This window comes from Gymnoscopelus microlampas (assembly GCF_963454915.1).
Source record: "Gymnoscopelus microlampas genome assembly, chromosome: 5".
Classification (NCBI taxonomy): Eukaryota; Metazoa; Chordata; class Actinopteri; order Myctophiformes; family Myctophidae; genus Gymnoscopelus; species Gymnoscopelus microlampas.
This window is the reverse complement of record NC_139942.1, coordinates 4,971,216-4,993,731: the sequence shown is the minus strand read 5'-3', so window position 1 is coordinate 4,993,731 and position 22,516 is coordinate 4,971,216. Positions and strand designations below refer to the sequence as shown.

General features: G+C 43.1%; 1 long non-coding RNA gene across 1 annotated transcript; it reads left to right on the top strand.

The window, feature by feature from the left end:
- Window positions 1-238: 238 nt before the first annotated feature.
- Window positions 239-21,064, top strand: LOC311046149. The gene is made up of 3 exons (XR_014600842.1): window positions 239-531; window positions 12,930-13,061; window positions 19,762-21,064. It is a non-coding gene; the product is annotated as an uncharacterized lncRNA (long non-coding RNA).
- Window positions 21,065-22,516: the final 1,452 nt, after the last annotated feature.

The following is a 22,516-nucleotide window of genomic DNA, read 5'->3' as shown; positions in this document are numbered from 1 at the left end:
ATTATCATTATTAATTAATTAATTGACACACATGGTGTCTGTCTGTCTGTCTGTCTGTCTGTCTTCAGCGACAGTTACACACCTCCTCCACCAGGGGGCAAAAGGCATCTTCTATCGCTCTGGCGTGCGTGCCTACTGCTTCATTGCGCATGCGCGAAGCACTTTAACCCAGAGGTGAATGAGTGTTGTTGTTAGCTCTCACGGAACAAAGCTCTTCATGGCGGTGAGAAACAAAGCGGTGAAAAATGTCTGTTAAAGAAGGTAAAATGTGTCAAATAGAGTCTGTACGGCTGTCTATAAATGAACACATGACGTCGGTGGGAGAGGAGATATTGTGTGTTTTGGAAAAACAGCGTGATGTTTGTGTGAAGCTTAATGTCAGAGTGTTTGTCAGCGAGCGTCTCAGTTTGGCTGCAGAGTTGATGTTCAACCTCTTCCAGAGAGAGATAGAGACACTAGAAACTCTGCTGGAGAGACGAAACAAACTGCTGGACGACATTTTACAGCCACACATCAGACTACACAGAACAGGTGGGTTGAGCTGCATTTTAAATACATGTTTACATACGTTGGACAGCAGCTTAGCTAGAAGCTAAGCTACTATAGCTGAAGCTGAATGGTTTGTCTAGTGACCAGAATCCATTAACTGGCGACCGTTTTCCGACTGCATTATGCAGGGATGGAAGACGTACTCACACTATTAACTTAAGTAAAAGTATCTATACCACAATGTAGAAATACTCTGTTACAAGTTTAAGTCCGGTACAAGACATTTACTTGAGTGAAAATACAAAAGTATAGACGAATTATTTGTTTACCAACATTGAGACTGGATGCACAGCACAGGTGATTGTTTCATGCAATCACTGCTCAACCTGTTGTTTCGGTGGCTAGTGTTGCGAGCCCTAGCGAGACCTGACAGAATGGGTTTCATTTGCAACCAGTGTGACGTCGTCTGTTGACGTTCTATTGGTCATTCGGTCTATTGGCATCAAATTACACTTACAATGCTGAAAGTAATAGCATTCATTGTGCAGAATGTCCCACATTATTTTCTAAATATGTTGAAAATAGACCATCTACAATGTGTTTCTATGAGCTTGTAGATCGGCTACTTTCAAATAGCAGACAATTGGACTCGAGTGACTCGACTCAAGTCTGACTCGAGTCGCATATTTGACGACTTGCGACTCGACTCGGACTTGGAATGTAAAACTTGCGACTCAACTTGGACTTGGAAGGTAAAAGACCAACGAGACTTGCGACTCGACTCGGACTTTGAATGTAAAACTTGAGACTCGACTCGGACTTGCTAGCCAATGACTCCCGACTCGACTCAACTCGAGACAAGATGACTCGGATGACTTGTTGTTTTGTCATCAGAGTTCCCCCCCTGCAAAATAAACAGAGCAGTTGAGATTTCATTCGGCCAGAACTTTATGAATTTGACTTGAATTCTTATCATTTTCATGTTTATATGATCTGTAAAGTTTATATTTTCATTTGGTATCAGTCATGAATTTATTATAATTTATTATAATTTATTTTCTTATTTTCTGTAATTTATTTACACACGCGTAATTGCGCACGTTACATAATCTATCTGTGTATCTATCTATCTATCTATCTATAATCCGTGTAGTTTGTGTGCTGTGTGGTATTTAATTACTCCTCCACGGAGAGAATCTCTTGCAACTTATTGCCGTGGTGCCGTAGATACATAACCGGAAAACTCGCCCCAAAACACCATCGCCCCCATTTCTTTTCGCGGACCAGCGGTTCTTGTATTCCTGTATTTGTTTTACTGAGGATAAGGTTAGAAATAAGTTTACGGTTAGCCATGTTATTAGTTTTACTGAGGTTACGTTTAGGAATAAGGTTAGGTTTAGGCATAGTTTAATTAGGTTACATTTAGGAATACCAGGTGAATATCACTGGATTTCCCTTTCCCCTGGGGTGAATGTTTTGGGGCGAGAGTTTTGGTGTTTGTCTGTAGTGGGCACCAGCGCATGCGTCCGCAATAATGTTATCAGGATCAGATTATTAGATATTATTATCAGATATTAGAAGTATATTGGGTACCAAATATACTTACCAAAGAAGTTTTACTCTGGGAAGGTTTTCAGACTCAATCATTGCACTGACCCAAGTTTATTTATTTGTAGGCCAAAGATTTATATATTTGTAATAGTCAAGGTTTCTTTATACCTGTGTGTGTGTGTGTGTGTGTGTGTGTGTGTGTGTGTGTGTGTGTGTGTGTGTGTGTGTGTGTGTGTGTGTGTGTGTGTGTGTGTGTGTGTGTGTGTGTGTGTGTGTGTGTGTGTGTGTGTGTGTGCGCGCGCGTCAGACATGTAATGTTGTAATGGACAAATGAACAGCTTTATGCTGGTTTAATTCTTGACTTTAAGATACGGTTTCTCTCTTCAAGATATAAACCTGAGTGCTTTGTGGGTGGGCTGGGGAACAATAGTAGTGAAGGACTTGACACAACCTTGTGACTCGGCTTGACTTGCCCACAACAGAAAGACTTGGGACTCGACTTGGGACTCGACTTGGACTCGGACCGGAGGGTTGGATTGACTTGGGACTTGACTTGGACTTAGGACCAAATGACTTGGGACTCGACTTGGACTCGGACCGGAGGGTTGGATTGACTTGGACTTGGGACCAAATGACTTGGGACTCAACTTGGGACTCGGACCTGAGGGTTGGATTGACTTGGGACTGGACTTGACTTGGGACTCGACTTGGACTTGGGACCAAATGACTTGGCACTCGACTTGGACTCGGACCGGAGCGACTTGAACAATTGTCTGTCAAATAGCCTATATATAGAGCTGAAGTGGTTAATGTATGTTTTGTGACAATAATCAAAACATAGGAGTTTTGAACTAAGTAACTGTAATTGAGTAAAAGTACAATAATTGCCTCTGAAATGTAATGAAGTAAAAGTATGGAAAATTGGAAATACCCCGGTAAAGTAATATAAGTACTTAAGTACAGTACTTGAGTACACTAATAGGCCGGCTGCCCGACTGCCCGTGGCATGTAATAAAACGTTCGGATTTGAGTTTGGTTCGCTCTAAACACAAGACAGTATATATGTCTATAAACACTCAAACGTAGCTTGGTCTCTCTCTCTCTCTCTCACACACACACACACACACACACACACACACACACACACACACACACACACACACACACACACACACACACACACACACACACACACACTGTCACATACACACAACATGCAGTTTGGTGAGCTCTGGATAAAACATATTATCTACCTAATCAGAAAGGGTTATCACAAAGTGTTGAAGACAGCAGCACGTAGTGGTGCTGACCAGGGGCGGATTAACCCTTAGTGGTGCCCGGTGCTTGGACATGGTTTGGTGCCCCCCTGCGCGGAAGAAACGGACGCTCTAAATTCGCCGCTCCGTCTTTTTTCTTTTTTTTTTGTCGTTTGGTGCCCCCCCAAGGGTTGGTGCCCTGTGCTTCAGCACGTCAAGCCCGTTGGATAAGCCACCACTGCATGCTGTACAACTGTCAATGAATTTCAATCATTTTAGTGAAAAGACTATACAATGCAAATGTTAACATGCAAGTTAATGCAATTACACACAAAACTTTACAATGTGTTGGTTGGTGCATAGTTTTTAAGAAAGGATCTGATCACATTCATGTACACAGCCTTAACACAACTGCATAATATAGGGATCAGCGTATATATCACCTTCATTAAACATTAGCATTTAATCTCTGCATAATGATTTAAGGATATTTTGCTTATAACGATTACAGGAAGAGTTCCTAACTACAGTCATGGAGTATTTTGTATGGACTTGTCTGACGGAAATAACTTTTAATGAGCTCCTGCTACGAGTGGTAGGACAACAACAGCGTCACGTATAATCATTATGCTCATTCATTAATCCGATGGTGTCGCCCGCCGAATATAGACGATCTACAGGCTCCCAATGTGTCCTGATGCTTGTGTATCGGCTGTTTTTGGTGAGCAACACCACCTGGATTTACTCACGAGTAATTTATTTTTGCAAAACAGATAAATTGTGGTCCATAAATTCGTTCTGTACCGTGCAGAGCGAACCGTACAGTGTGGATACAGTGATGTACAATACAACTTGTATTCACCTGTTTCCTAGGTGTGTGTTTTCCACTTCCTGTCGGATTTCATTGGATATCATTAGTCATCTGACCAGTTTCATTGGATTTCATTGGATCAAACCGACAGGAAGTGGAACACACACAGGAAGTAAAACGCCTAGGAAACAGGTGAATAGCATAGGTCTAAACATGCCTTAAGATAGGGGTCTTCAATGTTTTCCAGACCAAGGACCCCTTAGCTGAGAGAGAGATGAAGTAGGGACCCCACTACACTGTTCCAGATTAAACTTTTTCTAAACATTTTCATAGATTTCATAGATAGCTTCATAGACTTGTTTGACAGCAGAAATTATTTTTCCTATCACACAAAGATTTGGTGGCCCCCCCTTTGGTAACTCTGAGGACCCCCTAGGGGTCCCGGGCACCCGGTTGAAGAGTCCTGCCTGTCATTTTATCGTCTACTAAAGCTTTTGTGAGCCCCCAGACAGTTTTTAAGTTGCTTGATTCAGTATTTAGATATTTGATATTCATGTTATCAGACACGCCCCCTTCCTATTCAAACCCATTATAACTTCAAACTCCATTTGTAACATTTTAGATTAATTGAATACACCCGTCCTTGGTTCTGGTGAATCCTGCCCTCCTTATACGTGAGGGGGGCGTGCTTTTTCGATTACTTTTTACAGGGCCAGAGCTCAGCTCTGGACCTGTTTTGTTATTGGCAGTATTCTGTCACTTCTTCTTCTTCTTCTTCTGCCACTTTTCGCAGTTCTGGCTGAACCGTGCTGTCGCTTTTCACGAAACTCGGCCATATGGTAGATGGTCATTAAAAAAACGATCAAAAAATTATTCTCACAATCTTTCGTCCAAAGGTGGCGCTATAGCACTCAATTGAAAATGCCAACTTTGAACAGGTACAACTCATGCCCTGTCTGACCTACAGCCATGAAACTTGGATACACATATGCGTCTCCTCATGCTGAACAACTTTCACATTCTGACTTTTGACCTCTGACCTTTAGATCTCCCAACATTTAGAATTATATGAAAAACAGTCATTGGCTCCTAACCTCTGCATTTTTTCACTTATGGAAAATCCGCTCCCAACATTATGTCGGCAGAGGTCCAAAGTTCAAGTGTTAAACGTTTCGTGCAGATTGCTCCAAAATCCTAGGATTCCATAGATTTTAACTATTGCAGTTTTATGAAAATCATTCATCTGCGCCTAAAACATACATGCAGACTCACATTTCTTTGAAACTTTGCAGAAATGTACAGGGTCATTACAAATATCACTGAAACCCAGGGTCATTACAAATATCACTGAAACCAATCTTACTCCAATTGGCCAAAGGGGGGCACTATAGCAATTTTTTGAAAATGCAGACTTTAAACAGGCATGAGTCATGCCTCGTTTGGCCGAAAGTCGTGAAACTTGCTTACACATGTGCCTTGACTCATGAGGAACACACGTATTGATTTGACCATTAAGCTCCGCCCTTAGATTTTCCGCAATTTTGAGCAGTTTGAAAAATACTTGTTTTTGCCAGTTCTGGCTTAACCGTGCATACGCTTTTTACGAAACTCGGCCATATGGTAGATGCTCATGAAAAACTACCAATAAATAATTCTCACACTCATTCGTCAAAGGGTGGCGCTATAGGAATAAATTGAAAGTGCCAACTTTGAACAGGTACAACTCATGCCCTGTTTGACGTACACCCATGAAACTTCGATACACACATGCGTCTCTTCATGCCCGACAACTTTTGTGGTCTGACTTTTGACCTCTGACCTTTAGATCGCCCACCATTTTGAATTATATGAAAAACAGCCATTGGCTCCTAACTTCTGCATTTTTTCACTTATGGAAAATCCGCTCCCATCATTATGTCGGCAGAGGTCCAAAGTTCAAGTGTTAAACATTTCGTGCAGATTGCTCCAAAGTCCCAGGATTCCATAGATTTTAACTATTGCAGTTTTATGAAAATTATTCATCTGCCCCTAACACATACATGCAAGACTCACATTTCTTTGAAACGTTGCAGTAATGTAGAGAGTCATTCCAAATATCACTGAAACCAATCTCACTCCAATTGGCCAAAGGGGGGCGCTATAGCTATTTTTTGAAAATGCAAACTTTAAACAGGCAAAAGTCATGCCTCGTTTGGCCGAAAGTCGTGAAACTTGCTTACACGTGTGCCTTGACTCATGAGGAACACATCTATCGCTTTGACCAGTAAGCTCCGCCCTTAGATTGTCCGCAATTTTGAGCAGTTTGAAAAACACTTAAACCCAGTATTTTTCAGCTATTTGCGTGAAACTGTATCATCTGTGTGATCTCCTTTTTCACAATTCCTTGTCTGTTGGTCCAATGGCGTCTCCCTTAAATGAGTGCCTCACAATATCAAGGTCGTCAGTTCAAGCCTCACTTGCAGACTTCATTTAAGTTGAATTGCAAACAACATGACTGTATCAATGAATACATGTGCAAATGGTAAAGATAACCTGAAATGCATATTTGAGAGTACGTTTTTCAACGTATGACATACTTCATTCTGAAAATAGCCGATCTACAATCTCAAAACCTTTCAGATAGCAACGTGTTTCTGAGCTTGTAGATCGGCTGCTTTCACTGTTTTCGGTTGCGAGGAGACATACAATTTCTCTATCGGTAAATGGTTTGTGACCCGAGTGATCTTAGTATTGGCTTGGTTCATGACAGAAGGCAAGAGTTTATGATCTTCAACAGACAACATCAGCTTGGACAAAACGATAGCACTATAGGTATAGACCGGTGGGATTTCTGAAATATGTGATTGTTAGAGGCATTTGGGGGTAAAAGTCGGGAACAAGGCCATTTTACATAATTCAAGGGTGCTGAATCAGAAAAACACGGTTCCCAAGCAACATTCTTAGTGCTTAACCTCCTAATTTGCATATCAAAATGGCTGCCGATCTTGAAGTATTTCTTAAACAACTCTATAACAAAGCAAGCAAATCTGACAAATAAAGTGTATATATTTATGTTCTGAGGGTCATACAATGTGTGGAAGATATTTGTAATGTAATAAATGTAAATAAATGTAAATAAATATGCAAATTAGAGGCCACCATTACATAAAATGATGTACCGTAGTACTCAAACGGTGCAAAAGGTGCATCCCCCTTATTTTGTTCCTAATTATCTGTATTTTTGCCATCCTTAGGACATCTAAAATACATACTTTTTCCCCATGCTAAATGTTTAGTTTTTGACCTTCTAATCTGCATATCTGAATGGCTGCCAAATTGGCAAATTCGCACCTTTATCTTCAATAACTCTGTGGCCAGGCAAGCAAAATTGACAAATGAAGTGTCTACAGTTTCTACAATGTGAGTAAAGAATTTGTAAGTAATATGATAATATAATATAATATAATAATCAGCCTACTCCGAAATATGCAAAATAGCGGCCCCCATAACAGATAACGGTTTAGTACTCTAAAGATACTGTATTGGCCATTGTTGAACGAAAGTCTAGACACTAGACCACATTCATACAAGGAGGTTGATCATCACTCCGTTGCTGACATGCACACATGGCTGTGCATCGTAACCCAGATTTCCGGCATTTGCAACGACGTGTTGTGCATTGCTTATGACATGCACATGAAATCATTTCTATAGGCTATACTAGCATGGAACAGGTTGGACTAGGCTAGAGTAGGTTGTACTAGACTCTAATACTCTCTAGTAGGCTTTACTAGTCCCTTGTCAGCCCTGTAGATACTCAGACCATAGGCACTAACCACTGTGTACACAGGCCATAGCTTGTGTGTGCACGAGCAATAGTTTTGCATGAACCTTTGTAGACCATAGTACAGATCTGCCTTGTACAGCCTAATATAGCCTAGTACAGCCTAGCAAAGCCTACTAGAGATTAAAAAATCACACCCTGTGTGAAGATAGCGGCGCCTTTGATACATTTTGTCATCGATATGTGTTTATAATGTGTTTATAGCCATGTGTCGCGTGAAGCTTGACCAATCACTTTGTTGACGCACCTGACCAATCAGAACGTTGACGCACACGGACAAAGTCAGGTATAGAGCGGCTAGAGCCGCTAAAAAGCCTATTAGAGACCAGTAGAGTCTAGTACTGTACAGCCTAGTACATCCAAGACTAGTCCAGCCTTTTGGGAGAACAGACTAGGGGAGGGTGGTATAGGCTATACTAGCATGGAACAGGCCTGACTAGGCTAGACTAGGTTGTAATAGGCTGTACTAGACTCTAATAGGCTCTATTAGGCTGTACTAGGCTCTTGTCCGCCCTGTAGATCCTCAACCCATAGGGACTAATCACTGTGTACACGGGCAATAGCTTGTGTTTGCACGAGAAATAGTTTTGCATGAACATTTGTAGGCCAAAGTAAAGTACTGCCTTCTATAGCCTAATAGAGCCCAGTAAAGCCTAGCAAAGGCTGCTAGAGCTGAAAGCAGACCATTAGAGCCCAGCAGAGACTAGTACAGTAAAACCTAGTACACCCAGGTCTAGCCTAGTCCAGCCTGGTGGGAGAACATAATAGGGGAGGGGGTACCAGGCTATGCTAGGACTGATAAGGCTGGACTAGGATAGATGAGGCTGTACTAGGCTGTACTAGACTCTAATAGGCTATATTAGGCTGTACTATGCTCTTGTCAGCCCTGTAGATCCTCAACCCATAGGGACTAACCACTGTGTACACGGGCAATAGCTTGTGTGTGCACGAGCAATAGTTTTGCATGAACCTTTGTAGACCATAGTACAGATCTGCCTTGCACAGCCTAATAGAGCCTAGTACAGCCTAGCACAGCCTACTAGAGCTTAAAACAGCCTATTATAGACCAGTAGAGTCTAGTATAGTACAACCTAGTACACCCATGACTAGTCCAGCCTTTTGGGAGAACAGAATAGGGGAGGGGGTACAAGGCTATGCTAGGACTGATAAGGCTGGACTAGGATAGATTAGGCTGTACTAGGCTGTACTAGACTATACTAGGCTCTATTAGGCTGTCCTAGGCTCTTGCCAGCCCTGTAGATACTCAGACCATTGGGACTGACCACTGTGAACACGGGCAATAGCTTGTGTGTGCACAAGCAATAGTTTTGCATGAACCTTTGTAGACCATAGTACAGATCTGCCTTGTACAGCCTAATATAGCATTGTACAGACCAGCACAGCCTACTGGAATTTAAAACAGTCTATTAGAGACCAGTAGAGACTACAACATCAAAGCCTAGTACACCCAGGTCTAGCCTAGTCCAGCCTTTTGATGGAACAGACTAGGGGACGGCGATATACTGTAGGCTATACTAGCATGGAACAGACTGGACTAGTTAAGACTAGGTTGTACTAGGCTCTATTAGGTTGTACTAGGCTGTGCTAGTCCCTTGTCAGCCCTGTAGATACTCAGACCATTGGGATTAACCACTGTGTACACGGGCAATAGTTTGTGTGTGCACCACCAATAGTTTTGCATGAACATTTGTAGGCCAAAGTAAAGTACTGCCTTCTATAGCCTAATAAAGCCAAGTACAGCCTAGCAAAGCCTGCTAGAGCTGAAAACAGACTATTAGAGCCCAGCAGAGTCTAGTACAGTAAAGCCTAGTACACCCAGGTCTAGCCTAGTCCTAGGACTAGGCAGTAATAGGCTGGACTAGGCTGTACTAGGCAGGGCCCATCGGGGGTGGGGGGGGGGGACACAAGCCTGTATGGCAATCAACTGAAAAGTTAGGCTACATAGCTTAAACAATTTCAGCCTTTCCCTGTTGGCCGTCTAAGCGCATCTAGGAGGTTTCATAGGTTTTCGATGCTGGGAATTGGAGTTATGGCTGTTTAAAGCCCAGCCAATAGGAACACAGAGGGGCGGGGCTTAATACATTTCAGCTAGTCCCTGTTGGCCGTCTAAGTGTACCTATAGCCATCCCCATCCCACTCTATATAGTTGTGTTGAAAGTAGTTTGTGTTCAGTTATCAGTACCAGTTCTGTGGCTCTAACTCATTCAGGGGGTGAGTTATACATGGGGGCAATTTATTTTTTGGTCATCAGGGGCCAAATGTACCAGGATTTTTGATGCAAATTAGGAGGTTAAGCACTAAGAATTTTGCTTGGGAACAGTGTTTTTCTGATTCAGCACCCTTGAATTATGTAAAATGGCCTTGTTCCCAACTTTTACCCCCAAATGCCTCTAACCTCCTTATAGAAGGCCTTTTTTCTGAAATCCCTCCTGTCTAGTAGTGTCGCAGCCTATTAGTCCGAAGGTTGAGAGTTCAATTCCTGTTAATGGCAATAGGTTGAGATGTCCAATCAATCCATTCTGTTTTCATCTCTCTCTCTCATCAATCTATTCCGTTTCCATGTCTCTCTTCAATCTATTCCGTTTCCATGGCGCTCTCTCTCTCTCTCTCTCTCTCATCAATCTATTCCGTCTCTCTCTCTCTCTCTCTCTCTCTCTCTCTCTCTCTCTCTAGTTTCCATGTCTGGCCCTGTATTATCGCTGCCTGCAGCTATATTTTCATTTATTTTATAAAGAAATGTTTTTGTATTAAATGATGTGAAAGCCTGAGTGTTCAAACTGGGGTATTTTGGGGGATAGAAGAGAGGTAGGGGAGACCAAAACTTGTATTTCACTGGCTGCCTCACATTTTCACCTACATATCACTTACAAATGTCTCTTGGCACACTATTTACAGAGGAAAGGTTTCTCTCCTGTGTGCATACGCTGGTGTGTCTTCAGATGACCTAACTGACTGAAACTCTTGCCACACTGTTTACAGAGGAAAGGTTTTTCTCCTGTGTGGATGCGCTGGTGTGTCTTCAGACAAGCTAACTCACTGAAACATTTGAGACTCTGTTTACAGTGGAAAGGTTTTTCTCCTGTGTGGATATGCTGGTGTCTCTTCAGACTAGCTAACTCACTGAAACATTTGTGACACTGTTTACAGAGGAAAGGTTTTTCTCCTGTGTGGATTCGTTGGTGACTCTTCAGGTTAAATAACACATTGAAACTCTGGTCACACTGTTTACAGAGGACAGGTTTTTCTCCTGTGTGGATTCGTTGGTGACTCTTCAGGTTAAATAACACATTGAAACTCTTGTCACACTGTTTACAGAGGAAAGGTTTTTCTCCTGTGTGGAGACGATGGTGTCTCTTCAGGTGAGCTAACCTATTGAAACTTTTACCACATTGTTTACAGAGGAAAGGTTCTTCTCCTGTGTGGATACGATGGTGTCTCTTCAGATCATTTAATTGACTGAAACACTTGCCACATTGTTTACAGAGGAAAGGTTTTTCTCCTGTGTGGATACGATGGTGTCTCTTCATGTGATGTAACCTGTTAAAGCTCTTGTCGCACTCTTTACAGTGGAAACGTTTTTTTCCAGTGTGGACATGTTGGTGTACATTCAATTCACCTAAAGTGAGGCTCTTATCACTCGGTTTACAGATGTGGGTGTCCTTTCCTGTCCGAGTCAGCCGTTTCTTTAGTTGTTCCCCAAGCTTAGTTGAAGTCTTTGTCAACTGTTGATGACTGTAAGATCTTGTTATTTTGTCTGTGCCTCCTTGTTTCTGGCTGGTTACAAGGTGGTTATTGGCTGACAGCCGCTGGCTGATGGGATCCGTCCATTCCTCAGCATTTGGGTCTGGGAAGGTCATGGACTACGATGTGCACAGTGTGTAGATCTATGGGAGTGGAGTGGAAGATTTCCCCCCCTGGAAGATTATGCTCTCTATCTCTCAGTTCTCTCTCACCTTTCTGTCACTTTTCTCTATCTGGTACGGATATGAATTGAGATGTGTAAAGGCATCTTCACGCCTTTACATGGGTTGACCAGAGCTCTGCTCTGATGTCACACACAACACAAAGCGTTTCCATGTACGCTCACTGCTCAACAACACTGCTCAAACGTGTGCAGGGAAACAGGAAGAGACTGTCACTTTACGGCAATTAACACATTAAGTGCCAGAGTTTTATTAAAACAGGGTATATCTAGTGCCAGCGCTTCTTACCATGTACGCTGATATGTTGCGTGCTGTAGAAGCCACGACGAGGACTCGCATGTAAACAAAAGGTTGTGGAGCGCGGTCCCGTTTCGCTGCCCCCCGGGACTGTTTTGTCAACTGTTTTGTCAATCAATGTTGTAGCGCTCCACCGTTTTAAGCCGTTTTTCTTTTTTCTTCACGCCGTTTGGTGCACACATGCCTATAAGCACACACGCACTTTTAGATAACATTTACCTTACATTGGGTTTGTATAGGACAAAATGAATATCAAATATCTAAATATTGAATCAAGGAACTTAAATACTGTCTGGGGTGATTTGAGTAGACGTTAATGAACCCAAACATGTTTGAAAGTGCAATATCCCTTTAAGGTGGACTTACTAAAATGTAGACCAGCAATTCTCTTTTAGTGACAATCTCAGCCGCTCCTCCTACTAATGTATAACATACGTTAGCTGATGAGACTCTCCCAAGTTCAATACAACAAAATCAAATACATTTCTCACAAGCTTCTGCTTTTTTTGCTGTATTGAAAAAGTATTGTATCGAACAAACCGTGCATTTTGTGAACCATGGCTATCTACAGTATCTATATAGAGGTTAGAGCACATGCCTTTCATGCAGAAGGTAGTGGGTTCAAACCCCTCATATGAACATAAGAATTGTGTTAAAATACAGAGATCTCCATAGATGGGCACAGATGGGACTCAGAATGTATTTGAGTTGTTGTGCTAATGCTACCTCTTCTCTCCTCCGTCTGTTTGTGTGTAAAGAGGTTTCCCCTGAACATGAGGAAAGGAGCCCCAGTCTGGTCCAGGAGGAACCACAACCTCCACAGATTAAAGAGGAACCCGTTACTCTACCTTGTCAGAATGCCTTCATTGTTATTCCCAACATCCCGACACGTGAGTGTGAATGTAAAACGTCACATTAAAGGTAAAGTCATACTGTCTGTTACGATCCCTTTAGTCTAGGAGTAAAGGATTGCGACATAACGTTGGTGAGTGAAATGAGCTTTATTGATTCTGATCTTTTATGGTTGTTTTGCTGACAAAGTGACACAGAATTTAAACAAACAAATACGTAACACTTAACTTTAAATTATATAAACTTTATAAACGGACCACCGTGCAATAAATCAACAAAGAAATATAAGATGCTTACCTAATCTTTTTAACCCCTATCTAACCTAATCTCTATTAAATCAAAAGTACATCAAGTCCCTAATTTAATCTAACATCCCTAATCTAAACTGAAGAAAAACAATACAGGTACAATAAACAGGCACTGGTGTCCAACACAAAACACAACAGAGTTGTGTGCAGAATACTCTTAACTCTTATCTGTTACTCGATGCTGCTTTAGCAAGCTCATTCAAAACAGTGCACTCTCGAGCAGGGTAATATAATACTGAGGGGTTACCAAACTTTCGGTCCCCAGAGTATTGACTTGTTGCTACATTCAGTAGGACAGCATGTAACTGCACTGATCGCATGTTACACACTGCCAATGTGCGCAGCTGTTGACAGCTCTTTTATAATGACAGGCGTCCTCTTGATTGGTCCATGATCTGATGGATGTCACCTCCTCCTCAGCCAGGTCTCCTCCCACATCCACATAGGCCCTGAGCTGACAAGCAGGATTCAGTGGAACTGCCATTTATAGTACTACGTGTAATATTATACCCATAAAGAAAATAACCCTCGGATGTAACACCCCCACCCTCAAAATCAAACACAGTTTGACAAAATGTATCATTTACCAGGCCTGTGACAGGGCATCGGCCAACACATTATCTGCGCCCTTTTTGTGCCTTATTTCCAAATTATAATCTTGAATAAGGATTGCCCACCTCATGAGCCGTTGGTTGTGGTTACGCATGCGCTGCAAGAATACCAAGGGGTTGTGATCGGTATAGCAGACCACTGGCAACGGGCTGGACCCCACATACACCTCGAAGAATTGCAGCGCAAGTAACACAGCCAACGCCTCCTTTTCAATGGTTGCATACTTCACCTGATGCTTGTTGAACTTTCGGGAGAAGTAGCAAACTGGATGATCAATCTTATTCGCGTCCTCCTGTAGCAGCACCGCTCCAGCTCCCACAGCGCTGGCATCCACCTCCAAGGTGAAGGGATGTGAGAAGTCTGGAGCAGCCAATACAGGGGCACTGCACAGAAGGGTTTTGATAGTTTGAAACGCATGTTGACACTCAGGGGACCAGATAAATGATTTTGTCGGGCTTAACAGACTAGTAAGGGGATGAGCGACAGTCGAAAAGTTTTTGCAAAAACCCCTATAGTACCCAGCCATTCCAAGATATCGGCGTAACTCACGTCGGGTTATGGGAGCGGGATAGGCAACAAAAGCGGCAACCTTAGCCTCTATAGGCCGTACCTGACCCTGTCCCACCTGTCTCCCCAGATATGTGACTGTAGCCTTGCCAAACTCACATTTAGCTAAATTAAAGGTCAGTGAAGCCTTAGCTAAACGATCAAATACAATGTGGAGTAGCTTCATGTGCTCCGCCCAATCCACGGAATACACAATCAAATCATCCAAATAGGCATTACAGTTAGGCACCCCTTCCAACACAATATTGACCAGACGCTGGAAAGTAGCGGGTGCGTTACACATGCCGAATGCCATCACATCGTATTGTACAAAATGGTCAGATGTTACAAAAGCAGAGATTTCAGAGGCCCTTTTCGTCAAAGGCACCTGCCAGTAACCTTTAAGCAAATCTAACTTTGTCACGAATGCAGCAGATCCTAAATTATCCACACAGTCTTCCATCCTAGGTAAGGGATAAGAATCCTGCACTGTCACAGCGTTTACCTTCCTGTAGTCTGTACAAAATCTAGGGCTACCGTCTGATTTAACCTGCAAAAGACAGGGAGAGCTCCATGGACTTGAACTTGACCTGGCTAACTCATGAGTGAAAAGAGTGAGAAGCGCTCGCTTTGTGGGGTTGACGCGGTACGCGTGCTGTTTAATAGGCCTGGCGCGCCCCACATCAATATCATGCTCAAGCACGGTAGTGTGAGTTGGAACGTCTCCAAATAATACAGGATAATCGGTAACTAACCTAATTATGTCCTGCTGGTGATCAGGAAGTAAATGACTGAGATGTTCGGGCAATTGGTTCAACATCTCTGAATTACACAGACGGGCATGTTGGGCTGGAGACGCGCGCAACACTAACCCATCGTCCTCTGGAGCCTGGGAGTCAGTAGACTCACCCTGGAGCTCAATGGACCCCGTAGAGGAGGATATCTGCTCGGACACCATTAATCCTACCTCTCTGACATGAAATGCTTTTAGCATGTTCACGTGGCAAACTCGACTTTTACGTCATCTATCTGGGGTACCAATCACATAATCTGTTTTACCAAGCATTTCCAAAATCACATATGGACCTGAGAATCTGGCTGACAGAGCGGAGCCAGGAATAGGCAGCAGCACTAAAACCTGGTCACCTGGACTGAACGAACGCTCTACGGCGTTTTTTATCATAACGCTCCTTCATGACTGCTTGAGAGCTACTCAAATATTCCCTAGCAAGGGAACATGCCTTGTTAAGACGCTCTCGGAACTTCTTCACAAAATCCAAAACATTAGTTTCGGGAGACACACCAGTGGCCATAAACTGATCTTTGAGGACCTTGAGAGGGCCGCGAACCGTGTGTCCAAAAACTAGCTCGGCTGGACTAAAACCCAGCGACTCTTGCACTGAGTCTCGCGCAGCAAACAACACAAATGGGATTCCCTCATCCCAACCCCTTCCTGACTCTAAACAGTATTTGCGTAACATGGATTTTAGTGTTTGGTGCCATCGTTCCAGCGCACCTTGGGACTCTGGGTGATATGCGCTGGACACGATGTGCTGAATGGACAAAGTCTCCATCACTTGCTCAAACAGTTTAGATAAAAAATTAGTTCCTTGATCTGTCTGGACCACTTTCGGAAAACCCCAAGTAGCAAAAAACATTGTCAGAGCCTTTATCACAGAGGTAGAAGTGATTTTACGCAGAGGAATTGCCTCTGGAAATCTGGTGGCTGTACACATAATAGTCAAGAGATATTGGTTACCTGATTTTGTACGAGGCAGGGGACCCACACAATCCACAATAACCCGCTCAAATGGTTCCCCAATGGCTGGAATCGGACAGAGCGGCGCAGCAGGAATCGTCTGGTTTGGTTTCCCTGTCAGCTGACAGGTAGGGTATGTGCGACAATACTGTGCCACATCTTGCTTTAGCCCAGGCCAAAAGAAATGCTTGAGGATTCGGGAATACGTTTTTGTAATCCCCAAATGCCCAGCCCAATTATGATCGTGAGCTAACGAAAGAACCTGCTGTCGGTATGCAGTTGGGACCACAATTTGGACCACTGCACTCCAGTCAGATTCCTCGGAACCAAGAGTACACCATTTGCGCATCAGCACTCCCCCTTCACAAAAATAACCCCTGGTTTTGGTTTTCACATCCTCTATACTCAGTACAGCATCGAAACACTTTTCCAACATGTGATCACCTCGTTGTGCCTTAATTAGGCTTTCCTTGGTGACTGGTAAGATTAACTGATCCTTCACAACACCAGCTACCTTCCCCCCCTTTTTGTTAACACTCGATCGCTGTGCCAACGCTTTAGGAGCGGTAGGCAACACTTTGTCGCCCGCAAGTGCGCGAATAACAATGGAATCGAAAAAATCTGAAACATTACCTCCTTTTCGTGATTGTGCACGAGTGATCACACACGCTGGAAACGCGTCAGGGAATTTGACAGACAGGTTGTCCTGTTTAACAATTTCCACTACAGGCTTCTCCACCACCTCTATCACAGGATACACTTTACCTCCTGCAATATCATTTCCCATGACAAATGAAATCCCCTCAATTGGCAACTCATCGCGCACTGCTACTTTAAAGTACCCTGTCACCAGAGCAGATTGCACATACAGTGTATGCAAAGGCGCAGAAATATATCCCATCTCCACCCCCCTAATCACTGCGCTCGACCCGCAGGCCGTTTGGTCACCTAACGGTAACACTCCTGAAAGTATCACACTCTGCTGAGCTCCTGTATCTCTCAAAATGCGAACTGTTTGTCGCTCAGTAGTGTCCTGTGACACGGACACCACCCCATCGAACACAAATGGATCGTAACTTGGATCTGGACCAGGGCGGAAACACACAGATGGACCTTTAAAACTTTCCTCAGTTTTAATAAGACCCATACCCTTAGACACATTCTGACCTTGCCTCTGCTGTCTCTTTAAACAATTGGCAATTAAATGACCCACTTTCTTGCAGTAATGACATACCCTCTCGTCACTTGGCCTGGAGCCAGACTGCTCAGACGGACGCTGAGCGGATGCGTAATTACGCGCGTATCCAAATTTACGAGGTGAGCTGGGGCTCACTGAAGATGGATTAAACACATTTTTGTGGGTTAATACAAATTCATCGGCAAGAATGGCAGCTTCGGAAATAGAGGACACTTTATGTTCGTTCAAATACACAGTTACTCTCTCTGGCACACACCTTTTGAATTCCTCCACCAGCATTAACGCACGTAGCTCTTCCCAATTAGCTACTTTGCTGGCAGTACACCAGCGATCAAAGAGAGTTTCTTTCTCGCTGGCAAATTCACCAAAGGTCTGTTTGGAGCCCTTCGAATAATCTCTAAATGTTTGCCGGTATGCCTCTGGAACTAGTTCGTAAGCCCTGAAGATAGTAGCTTTGACTTTATCATATAACATACTGTCTGGCACAGAGAGTGTGGCGATCACTTCTTGTGCCTTGCCATGCAATTTACTTTGTAGTAAAATGGACCACATGTCTTTTGGCCAACGGAGGGCAGTAGCCACTCGCTCAAATGCACCAAAATATGAATCGACTTCGGACTCACGGAAGGGGGGAACTAATGCAATTTGCCTTGTTAAATCGTGAGGGACTATACCTGTTCGACTGGGACTGGGTGTGTGTGTGGTGGTTGCAGCAGTGGTACCTGGGATTCCTGGAGATGCGGCCCTTCTTTGCTCCGCTTCCAACTCCAGTTGGCGCACCCGGACTTCTTTGTCCGCCTCAATTCTCTTGAGGTCGAGCTGGAAATCTCTTTCATTAGCTTTCTCCCGCACTACATCCTCCCTCTCTCTCACTTTCTCCCGCTCATCTTTTGCCAGCCGTGCTAGACGCACTTTGAGTCGGGAGCGAGACAAGGAGGATTTTGTTGTGTCTGAGTCAGAGGAGGAATGCGAATCTAGGCCCGGTGTTCTCTCTCACTTTCTCCCGCTCATCTTTTGCCAGCCGTGCTAGACGCACTTTGAGTCGGGAGCGAGACAAGGAGGATTTTGTTGTGTCTGAGTCAGAGGAGGAATGCGAATCTAGGCCAGGTGTTGAGGCGTCAGGAGGCGGCTTTATTTCAGTTTATGCCCGACAGTGACGATATACATGATTCATTCTTTTGCATTTATCCATCAAAACTTTATTTATTTTTATTATTTATTTCCTTGCTTTTTTGTTTAAATGTTATCAACTAAGTTTTTCAAATTGATTAGGAAACTTTACATTTTCTGACAACATATTGGTTAAAACGTCAGCAATCGGTGGTCTAGGACTCGGACTAGTAAAAGTAAATTTAGTAGGACACGCGGTTATTATTCAAAATCAACGCATATCGCGATACATATCGTATATCTGTATCGTGATACGTATCGATCGTGAGGTTGTAGGCAATACCCAGCCATACTTGGTACCAAGTAACATTTCCTCAGCACCCAATGACAGCTTGAATGTGTGAGATCCTTCAGCAGTGACGGCTGCTCCTCTGTCTCGGCACTTGGCTTAAGGGTTCCTTGGAACAAGGCTCTGGCCTCAACAGTCCAGAAGGCAAACCTCTGACGGGGGCGGCCATAGCTGAGTGGTTAGTGAGCCCGCCTAGGAAGCCAGAGGCCCTGGTTGTCCCAGGTACGATTCCAGGCCAGGCCAGCAAATGTGTCGATGAAATTAAATGTGTCCCCAATTAACCCCTAATTGCTCACAGACCCTCATTGGAAACAAGACCGCAAGGACTTTCATGAACTGACCTGTTAAAGGAATTATCCTCATCCTTGACCAAGCCTTTTCAAACGAAAAACATAATCGTATTCTTAACACATTGGGTGCCAAAACCGGCAAATCCCGGTTTTGCAAAAAGTGACGCTGAGTGCCAACACCGGGAATCTCAGTGAAGTCAATCTTTTTGTTTTTTTCCTGTTTTTTTTCCACAAGGGGGTGGGGGGCTAGCGCAGTGCTGGAATCACCCACGGGGACTCTGAGACGGAAAGGACAGATGGATCACCGTGCCAAAAAACATGGCGCCCGTGACAGTATATTGGTTAAAACGTCAGCAATCGGTGGAATCGGACACTCTTGTGGTCTTAAACTGGTGTCTACCGTCACCCATGTTTTCAGAGCAATATTATGTGCAAGCCATGCGTGCACGCATGCACACATGCACACACACAGCTATAAAACAGAGGAAACACTGCATAGAAACATTTAAAGTTAAAGCATTTAATGGTATTCTCTCTCTCTCTCTCTCATTTTATATTTTGCCTAGATTTCCTGAACCTCCCCGTTTCCCCTGAAGAGGAGAGGAGCCCCAGTCTGGTCCAGGAGGAACCAGAGCCTCCACAGATCAAAGAGGAACAGGAGGAGCAACTTCAAAGACCAGAGCAGGCTGATTGGTCAACGATGACATTACTAGAAGTGATGAGTGAAGGTGATGATGAAAACATAGAGATAGAGCCCGTTGCCAGCACCTCAACTGATTACATGAAAAAACAAGCTGATGCAGTGGACTGTGGAACATCACAACCAACCAGTGAAGTCCTTTCTTTACACTGTTCTGAATCTGACACTGAAGACAGCAATGAGTGGGAGCCCACGGTAGAATCGGACACTGAAAACAGTGACAAGTGGGAGACCAGGAAAGATCAGTCGCCTCACCAGCTCCTCTCTTCACACTGTTCTGAATCTGACACTGAACAAGGTGATGAGTGGGTGGAAGCCAGGGTAGATCATTCATCTTTAAACAAACTTAAATCACAAAAGGCCCAGAATGTGGAAGGACATAGATTGTCTTTGAGAAACAAGCTGTCCCAGTCCCAGAAGCCATCAAAACAAAGTCAATCCACGAGGAGTCACATCGAGAAGACAACTTTTAGTTGCACAAAGTGTGGCAAAATGTTTAATCGTAAGGAAACTCTGAAAAGGCACACCATTATTCATACAGGAGAAAAGCCATTTATTTGCACAGTGTGTGGCAAAGGCTGTAATGACAAAGGTAATCTTAAACAACACATGAGGACTCATACAGGGGAAAAGCCAGGTCACAAAAGGAAGAAAACATTTATTTGTACAGAGTGTGGCAAAATGTTTAATCGTAAGCACAGTCTGAACATGCACAGCATGATTCATACAGGAGAGAAGCCATGTATGTGCACAGTTTGTGGCAAAGGTTTTATTATAAAAGGTAATCTTAAAAAACACATGAGGACTCATACAGGGGAAAAACCGTTTACATGTTTAGTTTGTGGCAAAGGCCATATTTGTCCAAGCAGGCTAAAATCACACATGTTTACTCATACAGGTGGAAGGCCCTTGCCCTTTGCTTGTACTGTTTGTGGTAAAGGCTATATTTGTTCAAGAGGGCTGAAATCACACATGTTTACCCATACAGGTGCAAGGCCCTTTGCTTGTACTGTTTGTGGCAAAGGCTTTACTCGGAAGGCTATACTAAACAAACACACAAGGACTCATACAGAGGAAAAGCCTGTTCACAAAGAGAAGAAAACATTTATTTGTACAGAGTGCGGCAAAATGTATAATCGTAAGGACAGTCTGAACATGCACAGCATGATTCATACAGGAGAGAAGCCATTTATGTGCACAGTTTGTGGCAAAGGTTTTATTATAAAAGGTAATCTTAAAAAACACATGAGGACTCATACAGAGGAAAAGCCTGTTCACAAAGAGAAGAAAACATTTATTTGTACAGAGTGCGGCAAAATGTATAATCGTAAGGAAAGTCTGACCAGGCACAAAAAGATTCATACAGGAGAAAAGCCATTTTTGTGCACAGGTTGTGGCAAAGGCTTTAATGACAAAGGCAATCTTAAAAAACACATGAGGACTCATACAGGGGATATGCCCACTTTGAGTAAAAACATTGCCACTGAGTGACAAAAGTGAGGCTTTAAAGTCTACAAAAGGATTGAGATTAAGAATCAAGGTGTTGTAGAACTAACAGCAGTAAGAATGAAACACAAGGTTTTAGGGATGTGACAATATGGAAATGTCATGTCATTATTATTGTAACTTGTCACATCCCTCTTTATCCCTCCCTACTTACATTTGGGTTTATTAACTCAAACTGACAGCATCCGGACTTGGATAACCAGTCACAAATCAGTTAAAATGTAATACAAACTAGTTCTATAATACAAATACACAGTATGACGTATTTGGTCTCTATACAGTTGTGATTATATTGAATTGTTTAAAGATGAAACAAAATATGTTTATGGCAATGTATGAATAAAGAAAAAGTTCTATAGAAAGAAGAGGAAGTCTGCACACTGACACTCCAGCGGCCACAATTTTATTTAAGGCTCACACAACGTTTCAACCCCTTCGGGTCTTCATCAGGTATGAAGAGTGCAGACATAGGCAGGTTAAAATAGGGAGCAAACAATCAAGTCACAGCTGTGTCGGGGATAATGGACACACCCCCCCCCCCCCCCCATCTTAAGGGGACAGGCTACAAACAGTATAATGAGTAAAACAATAGAAATTCATTCATTTTAGTGACATAATGTAATGACATATTGCAGCACAATACAGTTTTAAGAGGCAAAAGAGCCAATGGACTAATTATAGGCAGTACATGGGTGTTTTTGGGATCCCAAAAAAGACACATTAGGAATAGAGCAATCATTTACAGGCAAATAGACTAATCACTCAAGGCCTAGATGCACAGATCAAAAAAGTGAACAAGTACACAAATATGGTACCATAGGGAAGGCATAGACAAAAAGACAGTATAATAAAAAGAGAAAAATGAAAAGTTAAAAGACAAAAGGCTATTACAGATAAGGGTTAACGTCAAATTCCTCATTCAGCCCATGAGGGGCCATGGTATTTAATGTGTATATATATATATATAGAAGGATTCTCGTTGAGTAATAATCGATTCTGATCGCCCCCTCGAGGGGGCCTATCTACAGCTGCCCATAAAGCAGCTGCCCATAAAAGGGGTGATCACATGTTCCACAACTTTTGTTGTTTACCTGATAAAATGTCCTTGTGGACTT